This window comes from Eupeodes corollae, chromosome 2 (assembly GCF_945859685.1).
Source record: "Eupeodes corollae chromosome 2, idEupCoro1.1, whole genome shotgun sequence".
Taxonomy (NCBI): Eukaryota; Metazoa; Arthropoda; class Insecta; order Diptera; family Syrphidae; genus Eupeodes; species Eupeodes corollae.
This window is the reverse complement of record NC_079148.1, coordinates 116,441,294-116,461,934: the sequence shown is the minus strand read 5'-3', so window position 1 is coordinate 116,461,934 and position 20,641 is coordinate 116,441,294. Positions and strand designations below refer to the sequence as shown.

General features: G+C 34.1%; 1 protein-coding gene across 2 annotated transcripts in view; it reads left to right on the top strand.

Moving 5' to 3' along the window:
• LOC129944274 (uncharacterized) overlaps positions 1-20,641 on the top strand; it is a 94,677-nt gene that overhangs the window by 24,486 nt on the left and 49,550 nt on the right. The window contains exon 2 of one of the 2 annotated variants that reach the window (XR_008781410.1): positions 2,458-2,706. The gene's annotated coding sequence lies outside the window, so the exon portion shown is untranslated. Of the gene's footprint in view, positions 1-2,457; positions 2,707-20,641 lie in introns of those variants that run through there. The other variant, XM_056053603.1, reaches the window with a different exon arrangement.

The window sequence follows — 20,641 nt, the reverse complement described above, 5'->3', positions numbered from 1 at the left end:
CTAAGGATTTTTAGCAAGAAAATTTGCAAATCATAAAGAGTTAAACGAAAGGCTTGAATCCTCCTTTGCACTACCAAGAATTCCAAAGGTGCAATAAACCAATTTATCATTATTTGCTGAATTTATATAACCACCGACTTATTACCTAATACAAAAGAATCTAACGATGTCTTAACAACGTCTTCGTTGTTGCATTTCAAAAAAGGGAACATAAAACCCTAAAATGCTACCACAACATAATTTTTTGCCATTCTCTAAAAAAAGGACTCATCTTGCTAAACAACTACCAACCCATAAGTGCCAAACAATCGACTTCATATACAAGAATGAATCCTTTTCACAAGGACAAGGGGTCTTTAAAAAAATAACCATAAAACCAAAGTTGTAATTCTTTTTATTATTTTTTGTCTATCCTTTGCAAAATATCCTTAAAAAAAGGACGACAACGATGACGATGAAAACGAGATGACGAAAAAACACATTCATTATTACCTCCTTTCATGGCATAACCTTGCAGTGTTTTGTTTTGCAATGTTTTAGTTGCATCCTTCGTTATAATCGTTGAATTTCAGAGGAATTTTGAACTATCCGCGACTATACACAGCATTTGTGTCATAAAATCCTTAGTTTGAAGACTGCTTATACCATATTCTCTTTTGTAATATTATTTCAAGGTATCATCAATGCAAATATCCTTTATTGCCAAAAAGATGAAGGAGGATTTTAACGTTTGTCGTTCGATATTTTTCGAAATGGGATTGCCAATATTTTGATTTTTACGATAAACACCACGCCTCGAAGCCAAACAAATGTAAACATATCGTCCGACGGCGGTGGCGGCGATGTGCGAGTTGAGTATCCTTGAAAAGGATTAAGCGAGACGGGATTGTTACAGATATACCTGCAAAATGGATCGTGTAATCCTTTTGATTTGAAATTAACTGGAAACAAGAAAATCACATCCGACTGATGCGATGGATCAAAGGCTTAGTTATATTTAGGTATGTTGTTATCCTTTCGTCCTTAGAGTTGAATTGCAATGAGTTTAACCATAATTAGAGAAAACAAGCAATAAAGCTATTAAGAGCGAAGAGTTTATGGTATATTTTCGAGTTAAACAACAACACTTTCTCCGTAAATGATCCTCACATTCAACAAAGACTCTCAAGGACACGTTCTAATTGCAAATGGATGTGTTTCACTTCGAATTTTTTTGAACGTGTTTATAAGTGCTGAGGTTTATATGGATGGTGAAAGTATGTATGTTAATTTTCACTCTAGATCATTCCTTAAACCGAAAAAAGGGTTAGAAAGTGAAAATTTAAATACAATTTTTATTGAAGTGTGAAATATTCCCTGTTTTTGAAATCCTTGTGATCATATAATATTTGTCCTTAAAATTTTAATATAATATCGGAAGGCTTCACTTTCAACCCTTTTGTTCTATTTACTTGACTTAATATATGCGCGCAGTGATAGAGCACCACACCGTGTCTAATAAATATAACTCTTTCGGTTTCCTTGTCTTGAGTTTGGTGTCACTTTCTCTGAATGGTGACATTTCATTAAAAGGGTTAACGAGTTCATAATAACATTTCGCGTAGTAATAAACAGATAAATGATTTTATGACAAAAACAGCGACGACAACAACGAACGGACGCGAACTTTTAAAAGACTTCATACGAAAGTATATTTTGTTCAATGGAAAAAGTAGAGCAATTTTTACAAAAGGATATTTGTTTATGCATTTTATTTTTTTAATTTTATGTTTTATGAGTGTTTTTTTGTTTTTTTTTTGTCCATTCGTTTGCCTTAGTTTGTTTTTGAGAATTATTGTTTTTAAAGTCTTTTTGTTTGTAAAAAGAAGAATTCGTAGAATTTTTTTTAAAGAATGAAAAGGGTTGAGTTGTGCTGCGAAAAACTAGATCAAATTTTGTAGCAATAGCCTTGACTAGTTTTTAGGAAAAAAACATACATTTTTAGGGTTTTGAGCCTGTTAGAGGAGTGTTCTTAGAATGTTTAACATAAAAATAGAGTTAAAGAAATATTTTATGAGCTCCAAAAAAATGTCGGCATCTGTTTTGCTTTTAAGCGTTCGTCTAAAATATATGATACACTAACAAAATGGACATTTAAATTTAACTACGCATAATGGTTTCCTTATACCAGCAGGTATTTTTTTAGTTCTAGAACAGCCTTTAAAATAATCAATTGCACCTTTCAGAATAAAAGTTTATATTTCAAAGGATCTACAAAAGTACTATTTCTTATCTTTTGGCTCTGCACACATTATGTGTTCCAAAAGCTGCGAGGGATTTCAATACTCTTGAGAAAAGAATAACATACTTAAATCAAATGAAAGGTTTAACATAGTTCTAAACATTTATCAAGCTACAGATTGAACGATATAAACCGAAGGGAGTTTTAAAGAACATAATTTATATTTTTATTTTCAGATAATTCTTGTTGCAACTGGAGCACTGAATTACATAATAGCTGGAGATCCTCCAGGCTCCAGACTTTGACTCTTTTTGTTAAAAATATTTAGTGTTATCAGCTCATAATTTCCAACTTGACACTTCCTCAATCAACAGCCAATTAGACATACAAATTATATAGATTGCTTTCTTAAGGATAATATGGATGGAAAGTGAGTGACTGAAGTTGGAACTTGTAAGAAGCATCACTCTAAAACACCTAGAATTGTAAGTTTCTTGAAAAAAAAAACGAGAAAGTAATATCAATAAAAAAAAGAACTCACGCTTGGTTTGATGTCTTTTATTATAATATTATTATATTTACCACGTTACGTTTCGTAAAGTTTTGTGTTTAGGTTTTAACTTAATATACCCCCGTTATTCACCATACGTTTTTGGCTCTTAAGATAATATGGTGTTTATAAATCATTTATTTTAATTGTGAAAACAGGGCAAAATTGATATTCTTAAATTTGTTTTTTTTTTGTAATTTATAGAGTTGCTTTTGTAAGCCCAAAATTATTCGGTATTAGACAACACACAAATTTATATCCATAAGCTATGAAAATTCAAAACACGTTTTTGGAAGTAGAACTAAAAAGCGACAAACTTTATTTGTTTTAGAACTATTTTTTTTTTTTCATTTGAATTAAAGATTTCCTTTTCAATATTAATATTTAAAGTATTTATTAAACAAATTATTTGAACAATAAATTCGACACAAACATGTTAGGTTAGGTTAGTTTTAAGTGGTTGTCCGGGATGGGTAGGACACTGCCAGTTTATTGGACCATTGTGCTACCACATGAATCTTGAGGCTTTCTTCTGAGCTCAATGAAACCAATTTGAATCCCTTACGAAACGTGAAAGACTGATTTTGTTAATGTGATTGAGATTGCTTAGGTCGTTAGGTAGGCCTTGCGTATATGCACAGAGGAGGTGAAGAACTGTTTCCTTTTCTTCATCATGCTCATCATTTGAGAATACACCTAACCGCTTGGCGTGCTTTTCTATTAGTCATTGCCCGGTTATATGGCATCGATTAACGAGCTTTTAAGCGACCTGCTAAGAGATACCAAGCACCTTGAGTGGTTTAAGTGTGGTGTACACCAGATGTTTTTCGGTTTATAGCTTTTTTTAAAGCAAAACTCCATACTGCCATACCGTACAGTAAAATCAGTCTGATTACCGATGTGAAATTGCCCCTCTGTAGACGAGTCTCCTAGCAGAAGAGTCACTAAGTTTTGAGTAAACTATTCTGGTAGTCAGAATTATATGACCTTCTACGTTCAGAGATGTGAGTGCAAATGTGATTACAGACATTTCCACGTAATTGTATCAAGAAAAGCAACCTAGTGTACCCTTTATGGTGGAGGGAGTTTTCGATGGTGCGTACTAAGGTGTAACATAGAAAGAAGTCTTGTATCAATACTTGCTCTTGATATCCATTATAAATCAGTATTTCTTTGGTCTTAAGAAGGAATGATAGGCTTTTAGGTCTTACATGTTTAGGGTTGACTTGAGAGCATTTTCCTGCTTTAGGTGTGTAAACAACTTTCACTTTTCTCCATACCGAAGAAAATTGGACCATATGTATATAATTATTATTATTATTATTTATTTATTCATCAAGCAGATTAATATAATATAATTAACAAATAAAATATAATCTTACAGACTACAGAAACAAGGTTTTAACTTTAGTAATAAAGAATTCACTTCTTAAATAAATAAAAATATCAAATTATGTAAGGCTAAAACTTGAACCACCAGTGTAGGAATTAAGAAATAAATATAATAAATATTTTTTAAAAGATTCTCGACTTTGGTAGGAAAAGAAGTCAACATGATTACAAATGATATTAGATTCTCTAATGCATCGAGTTAGAGGCTCATTGAAACCATAGTTTACTCTATGATAGGGTTCATGAAATAGAGTAGAAGATCGCGTTTGCCTATACGGAGCATATATATCGACTAAGGACAAAAGTAAAGGGCAGTTTATATGAGAAGTAATAATATCACGTATGAACACCACTGAAAAATACCGACGGCGAATATCAAGTGGTGTTAGACCAAGCAGTTTACATCTGGTTTCATAAGAAGGCATTTCAATGTTCCAATTTAGCCGATGAACTACAATTCGCGAAAACTTTTTCTGAATCCTTTCAATTCTTAAACAATGAGTTTTATAAAAAGGATTCCAAATTACTGAGCAGTATTCTAGGGAAGATCTCACATAAGCATAAAATAATGACCGAAGGGTAAATGGATCTTTAAACTCTTTTGAGTTGCGAACCACAAACCCTAGCATAGTATTTGCTTTAGCAACAACAAAATCAATATGGGAGTTGAAGTTTAGTTTGTAATCAAATATTACACCTAGGTCTTTCTTTTCTTTAAGCTTAGTAAGTTTTGTTTTATTTATTTCGTATTCGAAGCAAATTGGACTAAGACTACGAGAGAAAGATAAAGATTGGCATTTAGACACATTTAAGAAAAGCTGGTTAGCAGTGCACCATACAGATAAGCGCTCAAGGTCACTTTGAAGTAAAAGACAATCGTCCAAGGATTTGATACAGCGGAAAATTTTAATATCATCCGCAAACATTAGGCAGTGAGAATTGTAGATAACCGTTGGTATGTCATTGATTAATATCAGGAATAGAAGGGGTCCTAAGTGACTTCCTTGAGGAACACCAGAAGTTACATGAATCACTTCAGAAAGTAAATCATTAACGCGGACAAACTGTGTAATAATACATATGTACATATATTTTTAAATTGTTTGCAAACATTAGACAATTTTTAAACTCAATGAGATCCGGGATGTCATTAAAAGGTTCAAAAGTAGGGGCCCAGATGATTACCTTGCGGAAGACCCTTAAATACATTTATAAAAATAGACAAATCATTTCACATTCCAACAATCTGCTTTCGATTAGAAAAATAAGATTCCAAAAATTACAAAAAATTAAGATTGACCCCTAATTTATTAAACGCTTTTAAAAAGCATATGTACATATATAAAGAACATCTCTGCCTGTATTGAGCTGCAAGGATTTGAGGCAAACATGAAAAAGTAAAAAATTTGTATTAGTTAATTGAAAACTACCCAAAAACAACTAAAAACTAAGTTGTAGAGGTACACAATTTAATCCAAATAATACAAAAAACATATCTTGTTTCAAGCTAAATTTGTACAAAATAAAATACAATTTTGAATCTAAAAATTTGCTTAGATTCTAAAAGATATCATCATAGAAAAGCCTGGAAATGTTCTATTCAAAACTTCTCTACTTATATAAATTTAAGTTTAGACAAGAAAAAACAAAACAAAATAACCTTATGAATCTATCTAAAAATATTTTGCTTATTGTTATTAATGTTAATTCAAATTTAAAATGTTCAATACTGATATCGCCTTAAAAAACTTCTTTAAAGATGTATTTTCGGTAAGAGATAACATCAATTACGGCTTAAGGTTCAGTCTGTGACAGTGTATTAAGCACAATGGTCAATCTCCTGTAAGTATACACTTTGTATAAAGAAGAACATGTTCAAACTACTTATCGACACCAAAATCAAGCTATAGTTTTCAAATTTCATAAAAACCCTGAAAACAATTTAAATTTGATTATAAACACATATAATAAGTCACATAATGATAGCAAATTTCCACCTCATCTGATGGCTACATTGTCGTTTTTATCTTCAAAAAATGGCAACATTGTATATAATATTGTTCGCGTGTTCTTAACGTTTTTAGATCAAATCTTATTTTGATTGCCAGATAAATTGCGGCAGCACGTCCACCATAATAAAAAAAGGATTAATGGTCCTAACTTCTTGGCAAAGATTGCCTCTGTTGTTGTTGCGTATATTCATCATGATGCACTTACATCTAAGCATATATAAATTAAAAGTAAAGTGTAGATTATGTATATGTATAATATGCCCCACCTTAGGGGCATCTTTCATCAGCAACCATCTGCGCGTTAAGCAGAGCGCAATTTCAGTGTAAACTCTCTTATGAACAGATTTGATGCTGATGCTGAAGCTGATGCTAATTCTGGCTTAAACAGCTCCTTTGGAAGTGATGCGCAAAGTATCAAACCAACTTCTACCAATATACCCTTCAAAAGCCCCTCGGGGGCAGGGCAATCTAGAGTCCTGCGTTCTCAATTTGCTACCAAATTACAGGTAAATGTGTCCGCAGTTGGTAATCGCATTCTAATTACGCTTTATGACTGTGATACGAATTAATCATACAAGGTCCGGCCAATTACTGTCTTTTTCATGCGCGGAATATGTTTTTAAGCATCGGTGTGGCAGAGCGCGTAATTAAGTACGAGTGCGCGGTGTGATTTTTCACATCTCTACCAACGACGTGACTGTCTCCGGCTTCAATCACAGTTGAATGCATTGCATATGCAATAGAAGTCGGGGAGTGCCTAGAGGCATCGCAGTTGTTGCGGCCGCGAGAAGCTTTAACAAAAAACAAAAACTTTAAACACAGCCGTAGCAACCTCACACTTGCCTTGTTAAGTCAGGGACAAGGCAGGCAAGCGAAATAAAGACGCTACACGCGTAATAAACAGGTTCATCATTGGGCAAGTGATACGTGCTTATGTTGATGCTTGGCATGGATTGTTAATAAAGCATCATGGATGGCATCGCATATCAGGAATCCATTCCAAACAAGGTGCCGAAATTCTCCACGAAATTACGTTCGGCAATCAAAATTACGTATCATTAGGACTAAATCAGGCTCCGCAAGGCTATAATTTTCATATTCCTAATTATACCTTCATATAGTTAGTTATATATATGGTCCATCAGGAGCTTAGATGAAATTGCAAAAAAAAACTAGCCTGATTGAATGTTCCCTGAACTGACCGGGAAGGAGTCTATATTAATAATATTGTATAAGAGAAAGCCTCATGATAAACAGATCAAGAACTCGTTTGTAGGCTTAAGCGACTTATACTTGGAATATGTTCTCTGTTAATTGCCTTCAACTATACATAAACGAGTGTTTTTGTACTTGTGGCCCACCCTCAATTTAAGATATAAAAAAGGCTACAAAAAAGTAAAGACTTATATCTACCTACAAAAAGAAAAGTCGAACAAAAAATATTCATCTATATATATTACAAATTGATGACCTCCTTCAAGATGAAGGCAGGTGCATCTTGCCAATCGTAATCTCGACGTGAACTTAAGTGCGAAGAACATTAATTTCTTTCTTCTGTCTTCTGGTGGCTTACGGACCCATACCGTTCCCAGGCAGCATCAGAAATACCTTCACTCGTACTTAACGGACTTTTTGCCAGCAGTGGTCGCCCCGCCGTCCAATCATCCATGTTGCACGCGAAAGGGTCGGATAATTGCGCATGCGTTCCATTTATACATACCTTACGTACATATATGTGGGCAGATTGTTGGATACCTTCTTTTGATCGCAAAAAGGTGCTGATCAACAGTGTTGTTATACCAGAAGCTTCAAATTTCATGTTGCCATAATTTTTAAGCAGTTTATTTTATAGAAAAAGTTGACAAACTTACTTTAAACATTTCAACGCATCCTTCAGTAGTGACAAGCAATCATCAATACTTTTTCAGAACCATGATTTAAGACCAAGTTAAAGAACAAGGTGAACAAAAGGCAAACATTCCATGGAAATAAAATAACAACCCTGGTAGCGTGTCCAATTTAGCGGTGAAAACAACGCACGACAAAGAACCTCCGCTGTAATCATTTATCGCATTTATTTTGAAGGTTAATCGCAAGCGACGTGGTGGCTTACGCGGTTTGAGCTCGCAGGCTGTAGAGCACCTTTATAACTTATAAAACAAAATAAAAACCAACCTCCCTTCTTCAACCCGCTTACTGCGCCAGGTGAGTATTTGTTCCATAAAAATAAAACAAACCGGAATCCTATTCGAATGGAATTTCACTGCTTCTTTGCACTTATGCCCTGCGCTCCACTGTGGCTGTAACTGCGCTGCTGCACGAACCATTATACGTGCATTGTCCTTTGACGAGCTAACGATGAGCCGCGTGCTTTATGCGAAAATTTATTGTCCCATATGTGCCGATGTGGAAGCCGCAACTGGTTTACCCCAAGTCTCAAGTTTTCGCAACTGAGTGATGAGCGAGAGTGCATTATACCATCAGCATCAGCATCAGCATCAGGCTCCAACTTCAAGTAGGAAGGTATATATCTTAGGAGTTGTTAAGATGAGTTTGAAGTGCATACATTATTGCTTTTGGTGGCTGGTTGCCTGAGAGCTCGAAAGATCTTGATGTTAATTTAGTTCACAAATATATATATATCCATTGAGCCATAAGAAAAAAAAACAACAACAAACACACATAAAGTCAAATTGAAGGCATGTGGAACATAAATTGTTCAGGGTGATCAGACATTCGGACGTAACCATGAAAAGTAACGTTCACTATTTATTATATTGAAAGCAAGTTGAAATGAAATCAAGAAAGTAGGTAATACAATCTGGATGATATTTAACGTATGTACATATGAACATATACATATATATGCTATTTAATGTGGTATAGTACAAAAAGGTGCATCCAGAAGCATGTAGATCTTATCATTTCAAGATATGTCATCGTCAATGAAAAAACGAAACTGGGTTTTTCTGCAGGTGACATTTGCACTGAAATTTCGCGGTCCTGAAAATAGTTTTATTAAAATTTTTATAAAACTCAGCAAGAACGGTATTTCGATTGTTGATTACATACGAAATTGCATCATTAAGATAAAATTAGCTTGAAGGTTATTGGATCATCAAATGCCAAACAAAAGAGCTGAGAAACAAACTTGTCTTTGACAGAAAACGAATTATTTTGGTCGAGTAATTAAAATGATGGATTTATTTCTTTTTTTTTCTAGCGGAGATAATATGTTTAAGAAAACAAAATGTAAATGAATCAAGACTAATGTTTTTATACTTTTGGGAGGCTTCAACAGAAACACAAAAGTTTTGGATGTAAAATCAAAATGCATATGACAATGAAAATTTCTAAATAGGCGTATCAAATAAATATGAAATAAATTGCTTTTTGCATAATAAAAAGTAAATGTAGTAAATTGTTTTGAAACTCAATTAAATATAATGTCGGTATCATCATTCTTCAATAAGCTGTATTTTTTTGGTAACACATAATTAGTGCATTAATACAAGTACCAATAGGACGCTTTACTTACTTTTAACTTAATTTTACATTTGGTGTCATTGCCATTTTAATAAAGCACATGATACTTCAAATGTCAATTTTGGAAGGATGTGTTCAGTAGGTGTGTTTGTCGGTCAAATTGACATATTCATGTTTTGTACGTGAACGACACTTGTGCTTAAAATTAAACCACTTGACATTAATTAATTCTCTAAAATTAAAAGTATTTAATATTAGCAAATAAACTCTTTTTAATACCCTAAATAATTAAGTGTAAGTAAAAGTACCAAATTGAAAAGTAAATTTCGATGGAGCCGAAATAATTTTGAAACTTTGGTGTCTATTTATTTTCAACATACGGTAATAAAAGTCTTGCCAAAACCATCAAAATTAACACAAAATAAATATCCACAAAAATACACTTCATCTTTATTTTTTTATTGGTTCCACCTTACTGCCTCCTCAAATTCACAATCCAAAACTCTATCTTCACTAAAATATTTGTACTAACTTCTGCTTTATATTTTTTCACAAGTCCATAAGGTTTTGATTACCGTCTTAAAGTTTCCGATAACTTTTTAAATTCCTATTTAAAATTGGTTATTCCAATTAGTGATATTTGTAAATAAACAGAACAAAAGTGAAATAAAGCTTGTACATATATACAACGTCCACAAAAATTAACTCTTACGTCAAATCAATTGATTTAAGTGAAAAGTCTGCATTCAAACGACAAATTGAATTTTAAAATTGACTTAAATAACTTTATAATATCAAAACGACTGAATTCAAATTGATTTTGAGACCATTGACATCAAGTCATGAGTTTTAAAAATGCATTTTAACTGGAATTTTAATAGGCAAATCCAAAGTTTTAACTTTAAGTGAAACATTTCAGTTATTTGACATTAACTTAACTAACTCCACTAACTAAAAGACTTAAGTCCTCGATGTAAACATTTAAAAGGAGCATGTCAAAATGCTGTTATTTTAAATACTGTAAAGTCAAAATTCTGAACTATGCTGTATGATACTGTATGGTTAATATTCTGTATTTCAAAGTACTGTAAATTAAAAATAATTTATCTGAAAATACTGTATTGTCAAAATACTGTATCTCATAAAACTGTTTGATACTGGATGATTTTGACAGGGAAATTATTTGGTGTTTATGCAATAGTTGATTATGATAAGAACAATTCATGTTAAAATCCGATGAAAACTTGGGGCTTGTGACTAACAACTCTCAACCATTTCTGTGTGCGAGCACTATTGTCAGGGATCGAGGGGACCTTCAGTTTTAAGCCGAAATTTAAGAAAGCACTTTTCATGACAAGAATTACTCTTGGAGAATTTGTCAGTTCCTCGTTAGATGCAGTACCCGTGAAAAAACTTTAGATGGCATAGCCAGGGATCAAACCCAATATCTCTGGCATTACAGTACATTGCACTAACCATCATGCTGGTACTACGGTAGTAGTATTTTAAAATACAGTATTTAAAATTCAGTATTATGATCCACGCAATATTTTACCCTAACTCACATTTAAAAGCTCTCCAAAAACCAGGCCTACAAAAATGATAAGACACTATGCATTTTGCTTGCAACTGACGAGAGTTTTGTATGTCCTGAACAATGAAAATGGATTAAAATAAGCGACCAACAAATGGGAAAAACAATATGCAATTTCAAATAAACAAAGACGAAATTTTAAATGTTTTATAATCCTCTATGAATGTTTCATCAACAATTAAATTGTTCACATTCAGCACAACGTATTTAGATTTTTTTATGTTGGGCCTACCTTAACGACCACATGGATCTTGATTTTATGTTTGATTGTATCAGGCTACGACATCTTGTTGCAGTTTAACACTAAAATTATCTTCCATAATTCCATTTCATTATGTGTCCATATTCAAAAATGATGCTCTCAAACTAAGCTTTTTAACGTTGTATGTCCCATTTGTGGGCACCAGATACACAATTATTCCCATTTATTTAAACAACTGAATCGAACAAATTAAAAACTAGAATTTGCATGCTACTAAGCGAATTATCGGAAATTATTATAACATTCCATTTATTTTAGGGTTCGAAGAATCTAACCAATAATTTCAACTTAATTTTGGTGGTACACTATTCCAATAGAATTTTCCTCTAGTGTCCTATTAGGTTACATCTTTGTTTTCATACAAAAATATGACGTACTAGCTTTAAGCTACGTACAGGCTGTACAGCTATGGACAGAAAAATGGCACACTCTTTGTTTACATTCAAAAAATGATGTAGTTCTTAAAGTTCTTGCACATGAGCTGTGAACTGTCTGATCGGATATTTTGACTTTTCTTTCACATGAGCTTTATTTCTATTTGCAGACATCGACGAAAACAACAAGAGTGGTATAATTTTGAGGTTAAGTTGAGCGCGAACAATTTATTCGTTGCAGTTTTACAGTTCGTAGCAACCACACTGCAATTTGTAGTACCAAATTGTTTTTACAAAATTGTCTACTTTTAGAGAACAAAATGCAAATTTTATTATCCTAACATAAGTGTCAATTAGTTTCTTATAATTAAAATGTGTTTTTGTTTGAAATTGAATCTTTGAAATGTGTAAAATCACGTTTGTTCGTCCATTCGTTGTTCCCTCTCATGTTCAAGGCCCTTTATTTAAAAATTAAATAATTTAATATACGCACATACATATATAATGCGAACCAAAAGGGCAAATCCAAACTTATAAAAGAATACAATTAAAGTAATTTTCTTTGTAGTTATTTGGAAACCCAAAAAAACTCTATGATGACGTATTTTCTCCTGGACGTGCATATAAGTAGAACAAATTTAAATAACTGTTGAAAAAGTATACAGTTTGGGGGAAAATAAATACTTAGAAAAGAATTCCACTCAAAAGTTCCTCTAATTTTTTGAATTTTTTCTGCTGGATCTTAACCTTAACATAATTCCATAGATTTTCTATAGGGATACAATCGGGATCATTGGTAAGCCATTTCTTCATGAGTCCAGTTAACTGGCATTGACTCAAATGTAAAGGGTTCCATATTGTTTCTTAATTTCCCATAGGTGACGCAAATTTGACTTTGATAAATGGTAAAGATTTTTCGACATGTGTTACAAATATTTCACTCATAGATCTTAAAAGTCTCATGCTCAAAAGCAGGACAATAATTTCTAACATGAGAAGTTTTACTACCACCAGATCGGTGAATCGAGGCACTCCCCAAGGTGCAGTCCTTTCGCCTCTTCTATGGAACATGGTAGTAAACGACCTACTTACGTTGCGATATCCGTATCTGGGAAGCACCCCCAAGTTCTCTCGGAACTCCTACAAAATGACCTAAACAGGCTAACTAAATGGGCTAAGCAATGTGGATTGGATGTCAACCCACACAAAACAGAATTAATACTCTTTTCGAGAAGATATAAAATTCCTCAGATTAGCCCACCCAAGATGAATACCATTAAGCTTTTCCGATCAAGCTAAATATTTGGGCCTCATTTTAGACAAAAAACTAAATTTTAAGGCAAATGTTGATGAAAGAGTCAAAAAGGCTACTGTAGCGCTTTTTACTTGTAAAAAGGCCATAGGATCAAAATGGGGCTTCTCCCCAAAAATAACCCACTGGCTATACACTTCGGTAATCAGGCCGATACTCATTTATGGAGCCGTCGTATGGTCTACCGCACTGGACAAGATGGTAAATCTAAATAAGCTCATCAAAGGCCAGCGGTCAGTAGGTATGTGCATCACAGGAGCACTTCGCTCAACACCAACCGCAGCACTGGAAGTGCTTTTAAACCTAACACCACTTGACATCTTCTCTAAAAAGGTGGCAGCCAACTCATGTGTAAGACTAAGAGCCACCTCTCAATGGACCAGTAACAATACTGGACATACTACTATTCTAGACAATTTCAGATCTATCCCAGATCGCTTAGACTATACCACCCCAAAAATGGTATTTGGTAAAAGATTCCATGTGTCCATCCCTTCAAGATCCTCCTGGGAAGAAGAGAGACCCCTGAAAGACGATGCGGTACACTTCTATACTGACGGTTCAAAGACAGATCACGGAATTGTAAGTGGTTTCTTTTCAGAACAACTGAATCTCAGTCTATCCTATAGACTTCCCAATCAATGTAGTGTATTCCAGGCAGAAGTAATGGCGATTAAAGAAGCACTATCCTGGCTCAAAGAAAACGTTATATCTTGTAAGGATATACAAATCTTCTCAGACAGCCAAGCCGCTCTTAAATCTCTCGCGTCTGTCTTCACAAACTGTCAAACAGTCCACGATTGTCGATCATCTCTGAATGAGATGACGGAACAGTTTAACATTCACCTCATTTGGGTGCCGGGCCACAGAGACATTCCGGGAAATTATGTTAATCAAAAACATAACATAGGAACACAACTTGCTACATGCAAATATCTTCTCAAGCAATATGCTCTAGAAACAACAAATGCTAGATGATCACAAAGTACCACCGGCCTAGCAACCAAGCAAATATGTCCAAGTATTGACTTAAAACGGTCAAAAAGCTTGATATCACTGAGCAGACAAAGTATAAGCTCTACAATTGGGGTAATAATGGGACACTGCCTCATAGAAAGACATGCTCTGAGGCAAGGGGTCTACACAAATGACTTCTGTAGAAGCTGCATGGACGAGGAGGAAGAAGAAACGGTCCAACACCTTCTATGTACATGTCCAGCACTCTCCATTAGAAGGAATTACTTTCTCGGTAATCCCTTCTTCGATAACACCAGTGAACTGGCAACGATTGACACAAAACGTCTCTCTAACTTTATTAAAAGTACAAAATGGTTTGTTTAAATTCATTACTCTCCCATGAGTAACCTCATAAGTGGTATCACAATGGACCCTTGAGGTCTACGTGCGTCAATGACATCTGGACAGCCACTCCTACCTAACCTAACCTAACCTAACCTACAAATATTTCGTTTTTTTTTTTTAAATATATGCTCTTTGACAATGAAACAATGACATTAAATCAGAGGAAGCTCTTTAACACAAATTCAAATTCAACAAAAAACAATAGCGAAGAAGAAAGTTATTTGCAATTTTTCGCACATACGGTCACACAGACCAGTTGGTCACCATTGGCGGGTTAATACGTTTAAATATGAAAATATATTCATTGTACCATTCAACGGACCCACACCAAACCAAGAAAACCCTCTCGAAACTATCAGGCTGCCTCGTCCGTGTTTGACCGTCTTCAAAATTACATTTTTATTATAGGCTTGACCTCTAGGGCTATGTACACACGTTTTTTCGTCAGGTATCTTAGTTTCATTGGTCCATAGAAGTTTTACGGAGAGGGGCTTCGAATAGTCTTCTTATTTTAATTTTCACTGGGCGTCAGCTTGAACGGAATTAATTGCATTGTACACAATTTTCCTTGAACATTTCAACAATTGCGAAATTTGAGTTGGAATTTTACCTTGTTCACTAATATCGAAAGTTAAACTCCTTTTTTTCTGAAGGGCAATGTTGGTTTCGGCCCATATTTTGTATCAAAATTTGTATTATTCTTAAAGCAATAAAAGTGAACAAGTTTTTTGAGTAACTAATGAAAATGTATGTATGACATAAGAAATATCTTTGCTGTTTTGCTTTCCATATCTTACTAAGCTGTAAAAGACATAAAAAGGCAATAACTAATACCCGTAGGTGATATAGTCTTAAATTAAATTTATAATTGTTGTTTCAATTGCTACCAACATAAAACCACAACAAAATATTTTAAAAAAAACCTTTACTGTGACGACTTTAAATTTTTGTTTCAGTGTTTGTTCCATTACATGTGCTATTTATCTGTCCATGGCTGTATCACAATCGTTAGCTTGGTCGAAGTGTCTAAAATATAGCTCTTATGCAGGCAACCTTAGCAAACGAACCAAATCATTCTCATTCGTTCTTAAGAAGTGGTCATCGCTCGAGCACATATTGTAGTATTTTGTATAAGGATCTTAATTAACACCCATACAAGATTAAACTGCAACATTTGTAGCAAAGACGTACGTTCTCCGATTGGCAAGTTGTCAAGTCCTTATTGGAAACACTTTTACTAGAGATGTTGAAAACACAATCGATGAGATTCATTTGTACTCGTTGTATTCAGAAACGTAAAGTAAGTATAAAAATACACTACAAACCGAAACAAACCGACGTATTTTGGAGGTGAGTGCTTCTTTTTTAAGCTTTCAGAGCAGTTTTGAAGGCGGTATAAGTTGTTTCAGGATTTTCTATTATTTACTGGATTATGTATGCTTAAGTGATTTGATAGCTTACACATTTCCGTGCACTTCCTTCTTTATTAAATGTATCATCCCATACAGGCCTACACACATTCTAGGCCTTAAAATCGACTTTGAACTATTTAGGTTTTGCTTAAATGAAAAACAAAACTTTCTTTAAAAGATAAACTTCAAATTCAAATGTATTATTGTATATTTATCTGAAAAATTACGACCACAAAGTTGATGTCAATTAGTTTATTAAAGAATAAAGTTTTCATTTTATTAAAGCCAAGCAATTACACATTTCCACTTGCAAACGACCCTCAATTATAGCAAATACTTAATTTTCCTATGAATAGTCACACTTCTTCAGAGGAAATTATTTATGTGGCAATATTGATAAATGGCAAATGACTAAGGACGTACACGTTTCCAAGTCAAGTTTGTTTCTTGTTGCTTCATTCAAAAATGCACATCCGCTCTGTTATGCTAATATCGCCCGGGTGACTGTAACTCTTTTGACTGGTAGTGCGATCGACCTCATGCGTTATGATATAGACATCAGCGCACAAATATTTCTTGGAATTTCTCGAATGGCATTAAGCTAGCAGTTAGTACCCAGTATATGGCCAAATTCTAAACACCTCATTCATTTCTCTTCTTCCGCAGCAGCAACGGCTAACCAAGACGATGACTATGGCGTATCATCATCATCATACCTCAAGTCTTCAAACATACTTATATATATACGTATCATTCATTTAAAACGACGACGACGCGACGGACGACAACAGCGACACACCAAGTCTCTTCCATCAGCACATCCAACATACAACATGAAATGAATGCAAAATCAGGCTCTTATTCAATAGAAGAATGCTTTGTTCCAACCAAAAAATAAAAGAAAAAATGTGGGGCCCGTGCGATGTAGATGGTGTCTACAAACCTTAATAGCCTGCGATGATGGAGCTCTTGGATATAATCTTAAAAAGGAAGACTTTTAGGTTTTTGTTTCGTGGAGAGGTGGAGCGACGGCAAGCACACCGACAGGCACACTTGTCTGTCGCACGACACATCATGAGCGCCTCGCTAGAATAGGATTTGCATATAAATGTCTTCAGACATCAAATCATGATGTGGAAGAAGCTATATTTTCTCCATTTCTATAGATACGAGTATTTGGTTGTTTTATTTTATTTTGCGGCAGCACAGTCTGTCTCCATTGACAGCTATTCCATCCATGGCTTGTCATTTGCGATTTGCATAAACATCAAACAATGTTTGGTCAATGATATCTCAACAAAAAGACAGCTGCAGCATTTGAAAGCACCAAGGAATTTCATTCAAAATGATGAAACCGTTGTAACACACGTGGTTCCTCAGGCAGGTTTAACCAACAAAAGGATTTAATGATTCTCATTTTAAGATCTAAAAGGGTGAATTTCAAACCAAAAACAAACCCCGGTTAGATTTCTTAAATCTCGATCACAACAATGAGTCTCCTCAAATTGTCATTCCATATCTATAAGTCGCTGTCAATGCGCAATGTATCAATTTGGAAGCTGTCATAATGAACTGGTAGGTCAGCAGCCACTGAAATCGCCTTCTGCATCAGTTCCATATCATCTCGAATTGGACAGACGTCATGTTGCTAAAATGAGTTTTGCTAAAAAATTACTTAAAACCTTTTGTTAATAACCTGTAGTACCCAAATCAACTCAAAACAACAACAACAAAAATATCCTGAAGAACTTTATCCTCAATTGAAAACACCCGAGTATAGAGTAGGTATAGAGTACCTATGTGATCTGAATGACCATCATCACAACCGGTCGGTCGGGTGTAATTTGCCATGCGCTGCTGGACCTCAACCCATCAGTAAGAAGCAAGGGTATAAGGCTGGATGGATGCTGAATACCTTTTGCTCTATACAATCTTTTAGATAAATATGTACAAAAACAAAATACATATAAATTTGCTAAGAGGATTACTGCGGTAAGGAAATTGATTGTATGATTGCGAATTTGTTGTTCCTGATGTAGCCAGCGCTATAGAAGGTACGTATACATATAGAGGAGGTATGGGCTTACAAACTTTTGTTAATAAGATAAAAATGATCTGCCGCCATGGAGTGGTTTAGCATCCTTGACCAGAACACACCACACACCCATGCCGTAGTCATTTAATGTTTAATTTGCAGTAATCCTTTCACATCATCGTTACGTCTTTTTCGATCTTGTCGTTTTTGTAACTCAATGTTTTGGTCAGCCAGCCCTTTAATAAAGTTATTCTGTGTCCATTTGATCATATTAAAATGTACATAAGGGCTAGGGCGCTTGAATCTTGAATGAATATGGATTTAAGTGACATATTTGACCTTGCCTATTTATTGGCATACACAGATCGGGAAAAGATCTAACTTAAAGCTGGCAAAACGAGTTGCAATCAATTATATCTACTTTGCATAAATTGACAAGTAAAAAGATGGATTTTCAACATAAACAAAATTAGGTATGACAAGTTGACAGGAACCCCGTCATTTTTAGCAAACACCAACCACCCTTTGGTGATTGATGTCATTCTTCAAACCTTTGATGAATAAAGTGATAGTTTCCCCTAAATGTATGACAAATAAAAAATATGTAAATAAGATCGTTTATAGGGTAAACAAATCTTATTCGTTATAAGAGATCAAAGCATCGTCAACATCGTCATCATCATTATCATCACCATTGTTTGTGGTTCCGCAGCAGCATCATCTCAATAGGGGTGACTTTTTTTTGGTTGGAAAAGGTATTAATAAATTTATTACAATTAATCGTTTGATCGTCTGGGAAAGGAAAAAAGGTTATTTAAGGAAAGAAAAAATATTTAAATGTAATCAAATTACCAGACAGTAATAAAAATCAATAAAAGGAATTCTATTTAAATTAAAGCTTCAACTGTTTTTAAGCGGAAAATCCATCTTGCGTTAGATTTAAAATTATGATTGGTTTATGGTGTGTATTATGGTTAAAAAAGAGGCGCTGACTACAAAAACGTACCTACACTTTATATTTTTTGCAAAATGCCAAATTGTTAAAAAAAGAATTTCACAAACTTAAATTGAAGAATCAAGATATTCAAAACGAATTAGACAGGTGTCAATTACATTTTTCTTAAAATTTAACAAAATTTTAATCAAAGGGTCTTTAAAGGCACAGGGCCTTACCAATAATCAAATTTAGTGACGACTTAAATATTTAAGTGGACTCTAAATAATGAACCATACCAATAATCAATTTAATAGTCAGCTTAACGCTAAACGTCACTCTAAAATTTAGAGTAGAGAAACGCGCGTTTAACTTCGTGATTAAGTGTAAACGTCATGTTTGTGCTGTCATTCCGACAGGTAGCAAAAGAAATTTTTCGTTTTTCTTTTATCTGTTTCAAATTTATTTTTGGCCAATGTGACCGTGGGTTCATAAAAATAAACAAAATTAAAAAAAGGTAATTAAAATAAACAAATAGATTAATTTCTTTATTTAAATATATGTATATGTAAGTAACATTTCAATTTATTTCAGAGTAAATTGTTATGGCAACGAAGCGAAGTCGGTCCGTTAACTGGACACCAGCAATGAAGGAGTTGCTGGTTGAAGCAGTAAAGCCCTTTTCAATAACAGTGGAGAGTAAAATAAATGATCTCAAAGCCAAATTTGAAGCTTGGCAGAGCATTCAAGAAATGTTCAATGCCACTGGCTATTGCTTTACAGCAAAGCAAATAAGGAAACAATGGAATCGGCTGAAAACGCAAGCAAGGAGCAAAATAAGTGCTCAGTCGGTCGGTCTCAGAAGGAAACTGGTGGGGGAACACCCCCCAAAGAACCTTCTGAGATCGACATTGAAATATCTGCAATGTCGTCGGTCGATTTCCAATTGGATAGTGCGGAATTTGATAGTGATGCAATTCAGGCAATTCAGTCGGAACTCATAATTAATTTGTAGGTACTTTTAATAGTTTCACTTAAAAACTTTTATGCTGACATTTCATAAATAAAACAAATGTCATTTCGACAGCAGCTGTCTGTTTGGCAACAAATGTAGTAGATAATGTAATAGAGCACAGTTTAGTTAAAGACGTGTTTAATTTGGTTATTGGTTAACACACAAATAAACTCGTCTCTAAAGTTTAACGTGGCGTTTATCTAAACGCTTGTTTAGTCAATAATTATTGGTAAGGCGCACAGTGTAAGCACATATATTTCATATATTTCTTTTGAGTTGGTGGACTTTGAAATGATAGGGAAAGAGAGACGGTGGTGGTAAGGCTCACTTTGAATACTATCCATAAGAGGCTCGAGTAAGTTCTTGGAGCACCAGCCAAGAATTGAGAGTAATATTTAAGTTTTGAACGTATGTAGGTTTTGTATGTTGTAGTTAAAAATGAAGAAGGGACACATTTCTCATAAGAACCCAAACGTATTGAGGCATTTTTGGTGACATTTCGTACTTGATCTTTTAATAAGGATGGTTGCTTATGCACATACATACGGAGAACATAAAGATTTTAAGTTTTATTAATTTTGGTCGGAATTTAATAAGATTATCGTATTTTAAATCTGAAAAGAAGATATGCACATTAAAATGATAAAACTTTATTATCAAAATGAGTGTTCGTTAACGAA